Here is a 16,283-nt window from a genome sequence, read left to right on the forward strand (position 1 = left end):
CCAACCTTCAGGTATATGGCTTTCTAGTCCGAGACCAGGAACACAGCCATGGCGCTCCCCTGGCGCACCCTAGGAGTGGTTCCCTGGAAAACTTCCTCTTGCTGCTCACTCCTGACACCACTACAAGTGCAGCAACAGTGACCCATTACACAGGGCAGCTGGGACATTTCCTGCCACCATTTCAATTCAACTCCCACTATCGGGGTTAAATGCACACTAGCAGAAGCAACAAGACACAGCACCTACTTACAAGAGCATCATATCCCACTCAAATTAATGAAATGATTTGTAGAATCACACCATTCAAACGCTGTTTGCAAACCAACACACTGTCCTAAATGCCTAGCCTAGCACTGACTGATTTAAGCTTTTCTGGTTCTTCTTCCATGATAGCAACCAAAGGCCATTAGAAAGAGAGCTGAAAAAGTTGTATTTCTTCAAAAAGCAGTCTATGCAACCATGGGGGAAAATACTGGTACCTGATCAACAGGAAAGGAGATTTAATCCATGAAACAGAGGCTAACAAGCAAGCTCTAGGTAATGTCCACGTGTGATGGCAGAAAAGGCACAGAAGGAGTTAATGGCTTTAGCTGGTAAAATACCTTGCTCTGCTAAGCTAGAAGAAGAAATTGCCTAATGTTTGTTCTGCCTGTTCTGCTAGAACATGGTAGAAACACCATCTTGTTCTGTTCTGCTTACTGGACGAAGGTATAATCATAGAGAAATGCAAAGGAGTGCTATACAATGGACCTCTAGGTTATAAACCAGATAAACTGGACATTTGACTTGGATACGTGAGAAGGAGTAAGGCCCGAAATTAAAAAAAAGACCCCTAAAATCTTAGTTTTTGTGGAAACTTTGTAGGCAAAATTACCCAACTAAAACATACCATGCTCTGTTGTTTCACCCAGACCTAGGTGATTGATTTAGTTTGCTGTACCGTGCAGCGCTGGGGGGAGGGGAAAATGGTTCCCACCTGCCTCCAGAGCTGAGAAAGTGCTGAGAAAGAGATGTCAGAGATGTCTGCAATCTGGAGGACCAGAGGCAAAAGACAAAGACCTCTATTACAAAGTACATGAAGCTTTGATGAGGTCCCAGGGGAGAAGGTGCTAGAGCTGGGACTGGACTGGGTAAGAACTCCTGAAGGAGAAGTGGATCAGGTGCTCAGCCAGCGAATAGGAAAAAGGAGGAACTAACACCCAATACAAATCCATGGTTTGAGGACAGACGGGGCGGTAGCCAATAGGATTAGGATGGGGCGGAAGGCGGCAGCAGCCATAGCCATGCCGGCTCCACGAGGCACAGGCATTCCAGCATGGAGCTGCCCCTGATCCGACCGGCAGGGCCGTCCCGGTTCGTCCCGGAGCTGCAGGGGCGGATCCATGGAAGCTGTGGTTGCTGCAGCCGCTCCGGCAGTGCGGGGGGAAGAACTGGGTCTGGGACCTTCCGGGAAGAAACAATGCCATAGTTAACAAGCTCCTTGGTGATGACTCACCCGGAGAACAAAAAGCCTCTGGGAAACACAGAGGAGAACGGGGAAGGTGGTGGTGGCAGCCCAGCAGGAAAGTGATAAGGAGCAGGGAGAGGTGATACAAAACTTTGTAACTAAAACCCCAGTACAGGTAAAAATGCATAATTTTAAAACTTCAGAAAGTCTCATATGTATGCAGCTTCTCAGGTTCTGGGTGCTTTTCCAGCGCTGCTTTCGTTGGGGTCCATTTTAGCATTTCCCTACACTGTACTGTGCACTAAAAGCTATAAATCAGGTAGAAGTAGACATATGAATAGGGCGAGATGGTAACAAGCCGAGGTTTTGTACAGTTAAAGCCAAGATTTTACAGGTCATGTCATTTAACAATGAAAAGACATAAGTCCAACAGTGATGAAGATGCTTCAAGACCACCCAAGGGATCAAGTCAGGAGACCACTACCCAAATCTCAAGTCAAAAGGAAAGCTCTGCCCAAGATTTCACGCAGTCATTAATATGGAAATTAGAAGGTGTAACTAAGAACCCAAAACTGTATAAAGGGCTTATTTTACACAAACGAGGTGGGCAAGTTTTTGCCCAGTATGAACTGGTTTGCCTCCAATGTTGTTAATAAATACCTTGGCTGCTAAAAGAATAGAAACGTCTCTTAGCAGTTATTTATTTCAAGGCTTTTTCGCTTCAATATGAGAGGCCCTAGGCCAGGTTTTTGCAAGCCTGACGAATCTGGGTCGCTTAACAAAGAAGGTTGAAAAAGTCAACAGAGAAGAAGCCTTTAGGAGACCACCAGAGAGAGGAAGTCAGAGGAGAACCTGAAAGTTGTGCCAAGAGAAGGCTCTCGAAAGCTCTGCCCAAGCTCCACCTGGACTCTGCCTAATTATTAGTATGCAAGTTAAGATGATGCAGCTGTGTACCTGAAATGTTCTGCACCCATGAGCTGAGCAAGTCTGACCAGCGCTAACTGGCTTGCTCCCAACGCTGGCAATAAATACCTTGCTGCTTGAAGATCCAAAATTCTCTAAGCAGTTCCTTTTATTCCAAGGTTTTCAGCATCACATGTGAGAAAAACAAATTTTAGGGCTTGACATGATTCAGTGATCTCAGACCTGTGTAGCAGAGGAAAACCCCAAACCCAAGAGTTAACACAAAACATAGTTCCTGAGACTAAGCCTTAAGAAATATTTAGGTAGAAACCAGGCTTGGGGATTATCCAAGGATGAACTTGGAGTCCGTCCAAGATAATACTGAGATGCAGAAGTATGCTCACACTGACATACAGAAAGATAGATTAAGAACATGAAAGAGATGAGGAGTTTGAGTACAGAACTGTGGCACAACCTATCCTGAAGTCAGCAAAAACCAACAGGACTTGAAAAGTTCACCGAGGATGAGAAGCAGAAATACGACCACTACCAGATGAAGAAACAGGATCCCCCACCATAATATTCCTCAAAGAGACGACTCCACCCCCAACTCTGCCTGGACTCCACCTGCTATGAATATTATAATCAAGTGTTGTGATAATATGAATATTCATGTAGAAATTATGTAATCTCTTACAGAAATTGTATAAATACTCTGACTTTTCACTGATTATTTCGGAACTCTGTTGTCCGGTGCGAACCGTGAGTTCCTCAACGTTGCTTTAAGAAATACCTTGCTGTTTATGGACTAAAAATCTGTCTCTGAACAGTTTTATTACACCTTTTGGGGCATCACCTGTGGGAGGAAGTTAACATAGCTTGGGAAGAAGGATGTACCACTGATAATGGCAGATTTTATGGGCAACAAGGACATTTGACCAGACTCCGAATAAGGAAGAAATTAGTAAAACCAACTCTATAATTCAGTAATTCTGCCGAAATCAGCTCCAAGTGGGTAAAACATAATTCTGGCAGAGAGATCTGCGAGCACCTACCCTCAGACCACCAACCCAAGAAATCCACAGAACCAAAAATAAGAGAGAAATTGGGTATGAGGACTAACTAGCAAGAGAAGCGAGAGAATCATTCACCTATAGAAGACAGAATACAAACTAATAAGAGAGATATGTATGCAGCCAATGAACACTAACTCCTTTGTTTGCTAAGATGTATAAATAGTTAAAAGTTTTGATAATTGGTGTACATGTTAGGTGAAGTGATCCCCATGTAGTTCTGATACTGGGGTATTGAGAAATAACAGAATAGTACTTGCAATAGAATGTATAGGTAACTGTGTAACCAAACCACAATTTAAAGACACCAGCCCAGCAAAGTAAAGGAGATCAGCTTACCCAGCAAGGCAGAAGACTCTGCATACTCACAAAGGAGTTCATAACGTGGTCACCCAGAACTTTGAAGGCCCCAGATAAAAACGACCACCAGAGACCCTCAGAAACCTGCTAAGGATATGCATACATGTGTATGTGCTAATTAGTGTTGGGAAATGTCATGAATATGTGACTGGATTCCAGAAAATGAAAATTAATACACCCAGCTGAAGCAGAGCAAAACCAGAACCTAGTGGGATTTACTAAAGGCATCCAACTTTCAGGGGGGTTTCCAAGAGATAAGGTTTAATTTACTGAAGGCATCTAACTTTCAGGGGAGTTAAAATTTAAGGCCCATCCAAGACAGGGCAAAGTATGTATAAACAAAGATATAACGGAACAGGTTAATCCCAAGAAAGAAGACAAGAAATTCAAAGTACCATGTTTGACAAGACCCACTGCAAGAGTCAGCAAAAACCAGGCCAAGTTGAAAAGTTCATGAAGATGAGGAGTAAAAGTACGACCACCACCAGATGAAGTAACAGGATCTCCCACCAAAATATTCCTCAAAATGGACAGCTCCACCCCAACTCTGCCTGCTATGAATATTATAACCAGATGTTGCAATATTATAATTGTGTATGAATATGTATGTAAAAAATGTAATCCCTCACTAGAGATGTATAAATACTGGAGCCTCTCACTGCTGACTTCGGAGCTCTTTGTCCGATGCTAATCGGAGGGTTCCCCAACGTTGCCTTAATAAATACCTTGCTGTTTATTGACTAAAACTCTGTCTCTAAACAGTTTGTTCTGCCTCTTTGGGCATTGTAGCATTGTAATAAAGAATGCCTGCCTGCTAAAACTCACAAACTGACCTTGCAGGTTTAAGACCCAATTTTAGGCTATTTTTTCGCCTCAGCACTGAATAGTGTTGGTTTTCTAAGCTATCAAACTGGTTAGAGAGTTTATTCCCCAGTTTTTAGTTGTAAGAGCAAGAGCTCCTAACAAACAAAACTCCAAGGAGAAACACCTGGTGCTCAGCACACCCAACAGCACCGATACAGCACCGAGTCAAGGAAACCATCCATAGTTTGCAGGGGTCAGAGTAGGACAGTTCCTCATCACAGCCCTGAGATCCCACCTAACCCAAGGATTATTAATTGCCTTTTTTCTAGGTAATATTATGATAGCACCATATGATGACTTTTTAGTCAGCCTAGTGGCAACTATCTCTGCTGCTCTTAAGAACCATTATAAAATACAATTTGAGCAACTGTTATTTGAAAAGCACCTCTAATTTCACTCAATCTTAAAATTGGCATAATGTTTGCAAAGAGATATTTAAATCTGATTTTCTTTTTTTTCTACAGATTTCGATGTAGAGTAACATGTAATCAGGAAACTTTAGATAAAATGAAAACACAGTATCTTACTATACACCTCACAAAGCAACAACAAAAAAGTGAATGTATTACTCAGTTTGGATAAACCATTAACATAAAACTCAATTTCCAAACTAAAGCCAGACATTCCTCTTAGGGAAGAATTCACCTGGTTTTTCAGTACGCAGTGTCCTACTGCAGCACCGAGACGTTTAAAAATTACACTGAAATCATGGAAACAAAATTAAATATTAATCACAGCAGTCCTGACCATCTGATAATTTCTGTCTTCAGCAGTGTAATTATATTTAGTCAACACGATGATCATGTTCAATAACAATTACTTTAGTTCTGTGTGTCCATCAACACTTACACATAATATTTGAGAAGTGAATTGATCTGAACTCTATTGGTATTTATTTAATTATAACAGCATTGGTACTGACACATTTTTCAGAGTAAGAAATTGCTGTCCTTACTAGTGAGAGCTGGTCCTTTGGATTTCTATGTCATAATGTAATATTCACAGCAAATAAATGGCTCAGATTGGCTTAAGAGCACACAAAACCTCTTTAATTCTTCTGAGCTCTCACAAAGAGCAACTAACCAACTCTAAGCACTCATTTGAATTCCAACACCTCGAAAAAAAATCAAGCTTCTAGAAGCAACCTTAGCCTTTTCCAGCCTTTTCTTATTTCTTCTCTTTGCATCTCTTAACAATCAGGTTTTGGTATCAACAGACACCTTGAGTGGGTTTTCATTTTGCGCAAGAGAATATTCGAGTCTAAAGTTCTGCAACATTTAAGCAGATTGTAACACTGACCCAAAGATTTGTACACACTGGTAACAACTAAACTACATGATTAGCTCATAGAGCAGCTGCATTCACGGAACAGTCACCACGTGGATGTTCCTCTACAGCAACTCACACACCAAACCTTTGGTAAAAGAAGCTTGCAGACAGAACTGGCAACATGAATCAGCACATAAACACTGTGATAATTAAAGCACTGTTGTGACGCCAAGAGAGGCTGATAAGGCTACACATCCAGAAAGGTGTACAATTCTGTGCCAACCTCTCTCAAATACGAGGCTGGCAAGCTTTTCCAACAATTTGCTGGTGGCCCTGCTGCTGCACACAGGCCACTAAGACAATTAGAGGGATGTAGCGGCTCTCCTACAAGGAAATGCTGAGACAAATGGGATTATTCAGTCCAGAGAAGAGCAGGCTCTGAGGTGATCTAAGTGCAGCCCCCCAGCACCCAAAGGGAGCCCACAAAAAAGCTCAACGAGGACTTTGAACAAGGAGCCCCATTTCATAGGGGAGTGGCTTCACACCGGCCCAAAGTACATATGAGAAGAAATTCTTCTCTGTGAAGGTGGGCAGGCCCTGGCACAGGGTGCCCAGAGAAGCTGTGGCAGCCCGATCCCTGGAAGTGTTCAAGGCCAGGCTGGAGGGGTTTGGAGCAACCTGAGCTAGCGAAAGGTGTCCCTGCCCATGGCAGGGGTGGCCCTGGATGGTCTGCACAGATCTTTTCAAGCCAAACCATGCGGTGGTTCCATAATGCCGATGCAGTGCCCTCACAGCCCTCGGGCCGCTCGGGCCTCGCCGGTGCCGGGCGCGGGCCCCGCCCCTTCCCGTCCCCGCCCAATCGCCGCCGCCACGCGCAGAGCTCCGCGCGGCGCGCGCCGCCCCGGCAGCCAATGGGAGGCGGTGGCGGCGGCAACGGGCCCGGGGCGCCCCCCCCGTGCGGAGCGCGGCGCGAGCAGCGGCCCGGCCGGCCCCGCAGGGCCCTCGGCCGCGCGTCACCCCCCGCCCCGCCTCGGACAGCCTGGGCCCGCCCTCGCACTCACCCTCCACGGGCACCGGCAGCCCGGTCCCGCTGGCCGGAGACGCCGCAGTGCTGCGGGGAAGGCCGGGGAGGCGGCGGCGACTTCTCCCCGGGCTCTCGGTGCTGCCGGGCCGGCGGGCGCGGCGCGGCCCCGCTTCTCTCGCCGTGTCTGGCCGAGCCAACGCCGCTCCGGGCGGGGGAGGGTCTGTTCGCGCAGCCGCGGTGGCGCAGGCGCTCGCGGGGGCCGCCGGGAGCCGCAGTCCCTGGGCCGGAGCTTCCGCCGGGCGCGGCGCCGCGGGCAATGCGGGCAATGCGGGCACGGCCGCCCTGCCCCGGGGGCTCGGCCCGCAGCACCCTCCGTGCAGCCCGCCGGGCAGGCAGGGGGCACCCGGGGCCCGCCGCCCTGCCCCGGGGGCTCGGCCCGCAGCACCCTCCGTGCAGCCCGCCCGGCAGGCAGGGGGCACCCGGGGCCCGCCGCCAGCCCCTGAGCACGCGGGTCGGCCGCGCTGTACACCCGGAGCTGCTTCGAGCTCTCCAGAACCAACGCCGGTGGCAACAGTTTTCACCAGCAAAAAGCCTAATTTTGGGTTAAGCAGGAACTTCGTAGCAAAGCAGTCTTTTATTTCAATTGCAGTGGCGTTAAGAATGATGGATCCGATCTACGAGATCCTTTTTCCTCACTAGAAACGGGCAAATATTTTGTCTGGTACCCCTATTTCTTTCCTTTGAATTTAGGTTTAATGTGGTTGGAAAGTTTTGCATTCGAAGGAAAATGCTACATTTCAAAATTTGATCCCAATCAGAAGAACTGTTGTTTAAAACAATTAGTTTTTTAAACAAACTATCATTTTCATAAATAACATTTGTTTATAGTGTATATAGGACTCTTAAACTGCTCATAAAAGTACTAATAGTATTTTCACACCATTCAGAGTGTGTTAAGTTGGTCAAGAGTAACCAACAAACACACTAGAAGTAAGTCTTGTTTGTGAAAGAAATAAAAGCGTGCTCAGTTGAAAGCATTTGGATTCCTCCTGGTTGTAACAACTAGAGGTAAATCCATCTGGGGAATAAAGCTCAGAAGCTGGAAAGGGCCCTGCAGGAGATGCTCTGACATCACTATGGAGGCTGTGGACTTTCTGCAAAACAAATGTCCAGCTGCAAACACTAACCAGAGTCCCCCAAGCCAATGACCTGAGTGTTTCAAGATGTGGCTCTTGTGGTTCCTTGCCGGTGTTCAGTTGGACATCACTGTTCTGGTAACTTACATTGTGGGAGACAGAAGCATTTCTCAGTGGCCTGTAAAAACCAAAAGAACCCCAAACAGCAAACACCAAAAGACTCCAAAAGCCCCAAAAGATTACAAAAAGCCATCCCCTACTCATTACCATCTTCACCTAAACAAAGAGATTTTGCCCTTCACTTGTGTGGTTCCTTTTTGCAGACCCTGTGCCAGGAAAGGCATAATGGCTGGTGATGGGCTTCAGCACAAGGACAACAAATCTACCTAAGCAGCCACAAATACTTTCTAAATGAATTTGTCAGTTCCCTTTGCTGTTTGGATGGCATTTTCAGTGGAAGGCATCCATAACTTCAGGCTCCAGCATAAATTCATGCTGCCATCTTCCAGCTGCACCATACTGCACACACAGCCTGTACTGGCCATTTCATGCAGATTTAGATATCTTACGTAGACTTTGCCCAAAAGTTACTCAAACAAATTCTTCTGGAAGACAGGAGGAGTTTACCTGCCTAAGAAATAGAAGCTCACTGCCAGGATATCTCTGGGAGGTTGTGTTCAAACCTTGTCCTGCAGGCATGGATCATTCTGGGGGCAGAGAAGATGCCTTTTGGTTCCATGGCATCATTCTCGATTTATTTTGAGAATCATACGTGGCAGCTGCTACCATATGGTGTGAAAGACTGAAATGTTAACGTCTTAAACATTGTTAAAGTCACTGAAGAATTTTTGTCTGCTAGCAAACTGTGCAAAGAAGCAACTGCTCATATGCTACTCGGGGTGGGAACGGGCCTGTGAATTAAGCCACCTGATGAGAATTTGAGATAAGGTAAAAGTGGTACTATTGTCTCAATAACTCAGGTCCAAGGAGAAGTAAACAAGCCTGAGGGGGGAAGAATGTGTCCACAAAGGAAGCCATTCTCAGCCGCTGTGTTGGCTGGGGTGGAAGGCTATAACCTACAGACTCATTTGTACCCCCTGAGGGGGAGGCTCAAACCCTGCAAGTCACGTTGTGCTCTTTATAAAACAGTAACTGTCCTCCGCTCAGTTATTTAACTTCCCCTCCTCCCCCTCCTCTGGGGAAGTTCTTATGGGGCGTTATGAAGCAGCTATCATGTTTTACAAGGTGACCTAAACCATCAAGACCCGCTGAGGCCTTCCACCGGAGGACTGAATGTGATCGACAATTGTTGCAGCAGATCCAGACACTGTTGCAACAGACAGGGTAAAAGGTCACCTCCAGACATAGGGCAGGTACCACGGTGCTCCTACCTATCCCGAGTGTATTTTAACCCATGGGACTTCGTGTACTATAGGCTTCCCCCACGTCCTGGTGGATCTAGGTTGCCACCACCACTTTGAACATTGGACACTGAAATTGCAACAATCCAGTCTCATCACGGGTTCCAAGTGTGATGAATGTACACCTTTTTACTCTTATCCTTTCTTTCTGTTTCTTCTCCTTTATATATTTTCCTAATATGAAAGTAGGAACAATTCTAAAATGGCAATAACATGGTGAATCAAAGGAATTTTACTAGCAACGCTGAGTGCACAAAGACCGTGGGTCATCTGAGCACACTTTAACTTACAAGGTTTTGTTATTTATACACTGTTAATTCCACATGGCCACACCTATTCCAGGAGCATAAACCACTCCTCTTGCAGGCTGCCTCCTCCGTCTGCTAAGCTGGCAGAAGGCTTTGGTGCTCATGAGGATGAAGGCTTCAAGTCTTCTTCAAGCTGCACTTTCCACTCCAAGCTACCACAACTTATATGACTATATAACTATATGGTCTTGTGTTATCACACTTGATCAGTTCCCTAATCTGACCACATCTGATCCATAGGCAGGGGCCCAGATGGGGCCTCCACGTTACTTTCCATCCATCTACCTTAATAGAATCAGTTGGGTTGGAAAAGACCTCCGAGATCATCAAGTCCAAGCCTTAATCCAACCCCACTTTCATTACCAGATCATGGCACTAAGTGCCAAGTCCAGTCTCACCTTAAAAACCTCCAGGGTCAGAGAGTCCACCACCTCCCTGGGCAGGCCATTCCAATGCCTAACCACTCTCTCTATAAAGAACTTCTTCCTGATAGCCAACCTAAACCTCCCCTGGCAGAGCTTAAGCCCATGTCCTCTTGTCCTACTGTTGGTTGCCTGGGAGAAGAGACCAATCCCCACCTGGCTACAACATCCTTTCAGGTAGTTGTAGAGACTGATAAGGTCTTCCCTGAGCCTCCTCCAAGGTAAACAACCCCAGCTCCCTCAGCCTCTCCTCACAGGGCTTGTGCTCAAGTCCTTTCACAGCCTTGTTGCTCTTCTCTGGACCCACTCCAGCCCCTCAATATCTTTCCTGAGCTGAGAGGCCCAGAACTGAACACAACACTCAAGGTGTGGCCTCACCAACGCAGAGTACAGGGGAGGGATCACTTCCCTGGTCCTGCTGGCCACACTATTCTTGATACAGGACTGGATCCCATTGGCCTTCTTGGCCACCTGGGCACACTGTTGACTCATGTTCAGCCTCCTGTCAATCCAAACCCCCAAGACCCTTTCTGCCTGGCTGCTCTCCAGCCACTCTGTGCCCAGCCTGTATTGCTGTATGGGGTTATTGTGACCAAAGTGCAGGACCTGGCACTTGGCCTTGTTAAACCTCATCCCACTGGAATCAGCCCATCTCTCCAGCCTATCAAGGTCCCTCTGCAGAGCTCTCCTTCCTTCCAGCAGGTCGACACTCCCTCCCAACCTGGTGCTGTCTGCAAATCTGCTAATGAGGGACTCAATCCCCTCATCTAAACTGATCCCTGGGGGACACCATTGGTGACCGGCCACCGGCTGGACACAGCCCCATTCACCAGCACTCTCTGGGCCCGGCCCTCCAGCCAGCTTTTGACCCAGCACAGAGTGCCTCTGCATTCCAGAGCATGTTATGGAGACAGTGTCAAAGGCTTTGCTGAGGTCTAGATAGACAACATCCACAGCCTTTCCCTCATCCACCAGGCGAGTCACCTGATCATAAAAGATCAGGAAGGGTAGGTCCTGTCTGACCAACCTGATCATAAACCCATGCTGGCTAGGCCTGAGCCCTTGCCCATCCTGAAGGTGCTGTGTGATCACACTCAGGATGATCTGCTCCACAACCCTGCCAGGCACCGAGGTCAGGCTGACAGGTCTGTAGTAGCCTGAATCCTCCTTGCATCCCTTTTTGTGGATTGACGTGACATTTGCCAACTTCCAATCATCTGGGACCTCCCCAGAGAGCCAGGACTGTTGGTAAATGATGCAGAGTGGCTTGGCAAGCTCTTGCACCCTAGGCTGGATCCCATCTGGTCCCACAGACTTCTAAGGATCCAACTGTTGTAGTAAATCACTAACTGTATCCTCCTGCAATTTAGGGGGGTCCTTCAGCTTCCTGTCATTGTCTGTGAGCTCCAAAGGCCAGTTGTCCTGAGGGCCACCAGTCTTGCTGGTGAAAACTGAGGCAAAGTAGGTGTTAAGCACCTCAGCCTTCTCCTCATCCTGATTAACTATGTTCCCCCTCAAGTCCAGGAAAGAATGAAGGTTTTCCTTGCCACTCCTTTTGTTATTAATGTATTTATAGAAGCACTTTTTGTTATCCCTAACACAAGTAGCCAAATTGATTTCAACCTGCACTTTTGTCTCTTTAATTCTCTTCCTACAAGACCTAACTAAGTCCCTAAACTCTTCATGAGTAACCAGCCCTTTCTTCAAGAGTCGGTAAGCTCTCCTTTTTTCATTGATTTCCTTCAGAATCTCTCTGTTCAACCAAGCTGGTGGTCTTCCCCACTGGCTTGCCTTTCAGCACACTGGGACAGCCTGTTCCTGTGCACTCAGGACTTCCTTCTTGAAGCACGTCCATCCCTCCTGTACCCCCTTGTTTTCAAGGGTTGTTTTCCAGGGTACTCTCTGAACCAGTCTTCTGAATAGGCCAAAATCTGCCCTCCAGAAGTCCAGCGTAGAAGTTTTATTGATGGCCCTCCTCACATCCCTGAGTATTGAAAACTCTGTTATAATTTCATGGTCACTGTGCCTGTCTTGGGTTGAGCTGGCAAAATGCCAACTGTCCAAGGCAGAGAGAAAGGGTTCCTCCTCCCCCTAACCAGCCAAGGGAAAAAGAAGAGGGAGAGAGGGAAAAACCTACTTTAGACTAGGTTTATGCTGAAACTAACTGTATGTATATATGCAGAAAAGTTAAAATTAAGAGAAAACTACAATATAACACACACTTACACAAGTTATACATATTTAACAAGGAATAACTTCCCACTCCCCAATTAATACAAAGTGTATTACTCTAAATCTATAAGTACTTTAAAAGACACCCTGCAAGAAAAAGAAAGTATAACAACAAAATATTTCTACTTCCCTGAACTCAAACAAAATACGATGTAGCAGCAGCAGGAGCAGGGCCTAACAGAAGAGAACAACTGCAGCAGTCTTCTCTGTCCTCCAGCCACAGTGGAACTGACCTAACACCTCCCACTGCTGTACACATATCTTAAGTTTGCGTCATCTGGTATGAAATACTTCCTTGGTTACCCAGTCAGGTGAGAGCTGTCTCCCAATCCACACAGATTCTCTGAGCCTGCCAATTTGAGGCCTAGCTAAAACCACTACAACTTACATCCCTTATTTCATACCAAATGACGTCAAACGTATTCTATAAGTCTACATCTATTTATTCCCATGCTTAAACAGTCCTTGTTCTTTCCAGGGCTGTCTTCCACTCCTCCATATTGTAGGCAATAGTCCATTAGGATGGGGTAGGTACTTCAGGCAGGAAAAACAGTTTATCATTGGATACCAACACCAGTTCAGCTCAGGTCTTCTTCATCTGATGGATCATGTCCTGCAACACAGAACTCAAAATGCAAGTTACCTTTTTTCTCAAGGTTAAATGTCCTTGAGGCACATATTGGGATTATCCCATCCCCTTTCCAGGGGTCACTATACCCTCATTAGGGTCACCATCCCCACACTGGGGTTTCTATCCCCACACTGGGGTCACTATCCCCTTCTCGGAGGTTTCACAATAGCAGATAACCTGGGAAATAATGTCCATGGTTAAATCCACCCCTCGGCCTCGTCCACCTACAGGTGGCCTGAGGCATCCTGGGCCCATTGAGCCAGGAACAACTCTCCCTTATGCTAGTCCAGGTGTGATGTTCTTCTTTAGCTCGGCCTTTGGGCACATGAACACCCACATGATGAATCTCTACAGATTCTACTCAAGCAGCAGTGTCCTGCCACACACCAACAGCCCACATGGGCCACTTTATGCTTCAAGGAATCTTCTTTTATTGATCCAGCCACCCTTAGAGGGGCACTGACTGCCATCTACAAGTCAGTCTAGAGCTACAGTCTTGACTAGTTTTCTGGTTCAGCAATGTCCAGTAGGCTTGGTTGTTCTCCTCCTCCTCTCCGCTGGAGGCAGGGCGGCTTAATTGCTGTTCTTGGCTCTGTTCTGGGATCTCTGCTTCAACATGTGGACAGCTTTTTTAGTGGCTAAAACCACTACAGTGCCCCAGACAGCCTCTGACTACATCATCTCCCACCAGTCCCTCTCTGTTTGTAAACAGTAGATCTTGCAGGCCCCTACCCCTGGTAGGTTCATTTACCAGCTGAAGCAGGAAATTATCCTCTATGCACTCCAGGAATCTCCTAGACTGCCTCTTCTCTGCTGTGTTGAGCTCCCAGCAGATATCTGACAGGTTAAAGTCACTCACAAGAACAAGGGCAGCCGATCTTGAGACACTGGCCAGCTGCTTGTAGAATAATTCATCCCCTCCGTCACCCTGGTTGGGTGGCCTATAACAGACTCCCACCAGGATGTCAGCCTTATTGGCCTTCCCCCTGGTTCTGGTCCACAGGCACTCAACTTTATTGTTAATGACCTCAAGCTCAACAGAGTCAAGGGACTCTGATATATACAGCCACCCCCCCACCTCTCCTACCCTGCCTGTCCTTTCTGAAGAGCTTGTAACCCCCCATAGCAGCACTCCAGTCATGCGAGTCATCTCACCATGTTTCTGTGATGGCAACTACGTCATAGTTTTCCTCCTGCACTGTGGCTTCCAGCTCCTCTTGTTTGTTTCCCATGCTGCGTGCATTGGTGTACATGCACTTCAGCTGGGCCATTGACATTACTCTCAACTCAGGCTCTACACCCTTGGGCTTATCTCTCAAGAGCCCAGGTGCAGTTTCTTCCCCCTTCAAACCTAGTTTAAAGCCCTCCTAACCAGCCCTGCCAACTTATAGGCTACAGTTCTTTTGCCCTTCCTGGATAGATGAAGCCCCTCTGGTTTGAGGAGACTGGGCAACATGGAGTTTGCCCAAAATTTTGACGGTAGCACCAGTCCCTAAGCCACCTATTGGTAAGCTGGGCTTTCCTATACCTCTCCTCATTCATCTCCTCATTCATCCCGGCTAGCACAGGAACTGAGGCAATTACTAGCTGTGCTTCTGTCCCATGAATAATTACCCTGGTACTTCTTTCATTGATGTCATCACTTCCAGCCTGGACAAGCAACAGGGGGTAATAGTCTGAGGGCTGAATTAGCTTAGAAAGTCTCTTAAGTAATATCCCTCACCCTGGGCCTGGGAAGGCAGCAAACCTCCCTCTGGGATGGGTCTGGCCAGCATATAGGGCCCTCAGTTCTCCTCAAAAGGGAGTCACCAATTACAAAAACCCTTCTCTTTTTCCTTGCATCTGTAGTTGGAATCTGCCTCACAGATGGGGGGTAAGCAGAAGACCTTGCAGACAGATCTTCCTCCTGACTGTCCTCTATCAGACTTAATGAGTCCAGGGCCATAAACCTGTTTTTTAAGGGCACCCCAGTAGATGAAAGTGGTCGAGAGAGGGTGGTTTTGCCTCTACAACCAGGCACCTGTTTCCATTCCTCCCCATCCATATGATCTGTTCTATCTGCTTGATGGCAGGAGGGGCAGGGCTTCACCACCCCCTGCTGGGCTTCCTTAGGGGTCAAAAGGGTGTGACTCCACCAGTCAATTTCCCTTTCACTCTCCCTTATGCTTCTGAGCCTTTCCACCTCTTCCTTTAGCTCTGCCACCAGCCCCAGCAAATTGTTCACCTGCTCACATTGCATGCAGGTGTTTCTCACACTGTTCTCCAGTACCAGTTCCAGGCTCAAGCAGTCTGTGCAGCCAGAGGCCTGAGTGCCTGCATGCTTTTTAGAGGGTACTGTCTGTGTTGACAGACCTCTACTGGTAACAGCAGCAATGACTTTCATTTTTTTGGGAACCATGACTGCTTGGAGTTGTGGGGGAACAAAAAACCACAAAAAACCCCCACGTAGTCTTGTGCCCTGCCTGCTCGCTCTTCTTGATCAAACTGCTGTGCAAGCTGCCATACCATGCCATGCTCCAGTTCGCCACGCTCCCCAGAGATGTTTTTAAAGCCTTCTCAAAGCTCTGATAACAAGCAAACGAGAGATAATAATAACCAAAACAGCTACATACCTGCTTTCCATTGTAACCAAATTGTTCTAAAATAAACACTATGTATATATATTAACAAACTCTGATCATTCAGGGTTGTCTCACTCTAATCTAACCCAGGAGATCTATTAGGAAGAGCCTGGGTTACCCTTGCCATGTGAGGCAGGTCATAAGACGTGGGTCCTCAGAACAGTGGAAATATGGTATTTCTCTGTGTCAGGATTCTTCCCACTCTTCTGTATCCCTACCACCTCCTCCAGCCAAATAAGCTGTGGAACTGCATAAAGTTTGCAGCTGTTACAACACTGGAAGGCACTGTTGATTCCCTTGAGGGCAGGGAGGCCCTGCAGAGAGACCTGAACCAATCAGAGGGCTGGGAATCACCAACCACACAAGTGTCTCAGTTTGAGGGGGAAAACTAAAATGTTTACCCACAAACGGAGGAGGGGATTCCTCCAGAACAATCATGTCACTCTTTATCAAATTTAAGAAAAGAAACTTTAATCAGAAAATGGATATAGGAAGGATAACTGTTCTTAACTGATATATATATATATATATATATACACACACACATATATATACACACACACACACACATA

General features: G+C 46.9%; 1 protein-coding gene across 2 annotated transcripts in view; it reads right to left on the reverse strand.

Annotated features, from left to right (window-relative positions):
• The window catches only part of GTF2I (general transcription factor IIi), a 130,397-nt gene extending 123,226 nt beyond the window's left edge, over positions 1 to 7,171 (reverse strand). The window contains exon 1 of one of the 2 annotated variants that reach the window (XM_071575231.1): positions 6,978 to 7,171. The gene's annotated coding sequence lies outside the window, so the exon portion shown is untranslated. Of the gene's footprint in view, positions 1 to 6,594; positions 6,623 to 6,977 lie in introns of those variants that run through there. The other variant, XM_071575225.1, reaches the window with a different exon arrangement.
• Positions 7,172 to 16,283: the final 9,112 nt, after the last annotated feature.

Source organism: Pithys albifrons, chromosome 21 (genome assembly GCF_047495875.1).
Source record: "Pithys albifrons albifrons isolate INPA30051 chromosome 21, PitAlb_v1, whole genome shotgun sequence".
Classification (NCBI taxonomy): domain Eukaryota; kingdom Metazoa; phylum Chordata; class Aves; order Passeriformes; family Thamnophilidae; genus Pithys; species Pithys albifrons.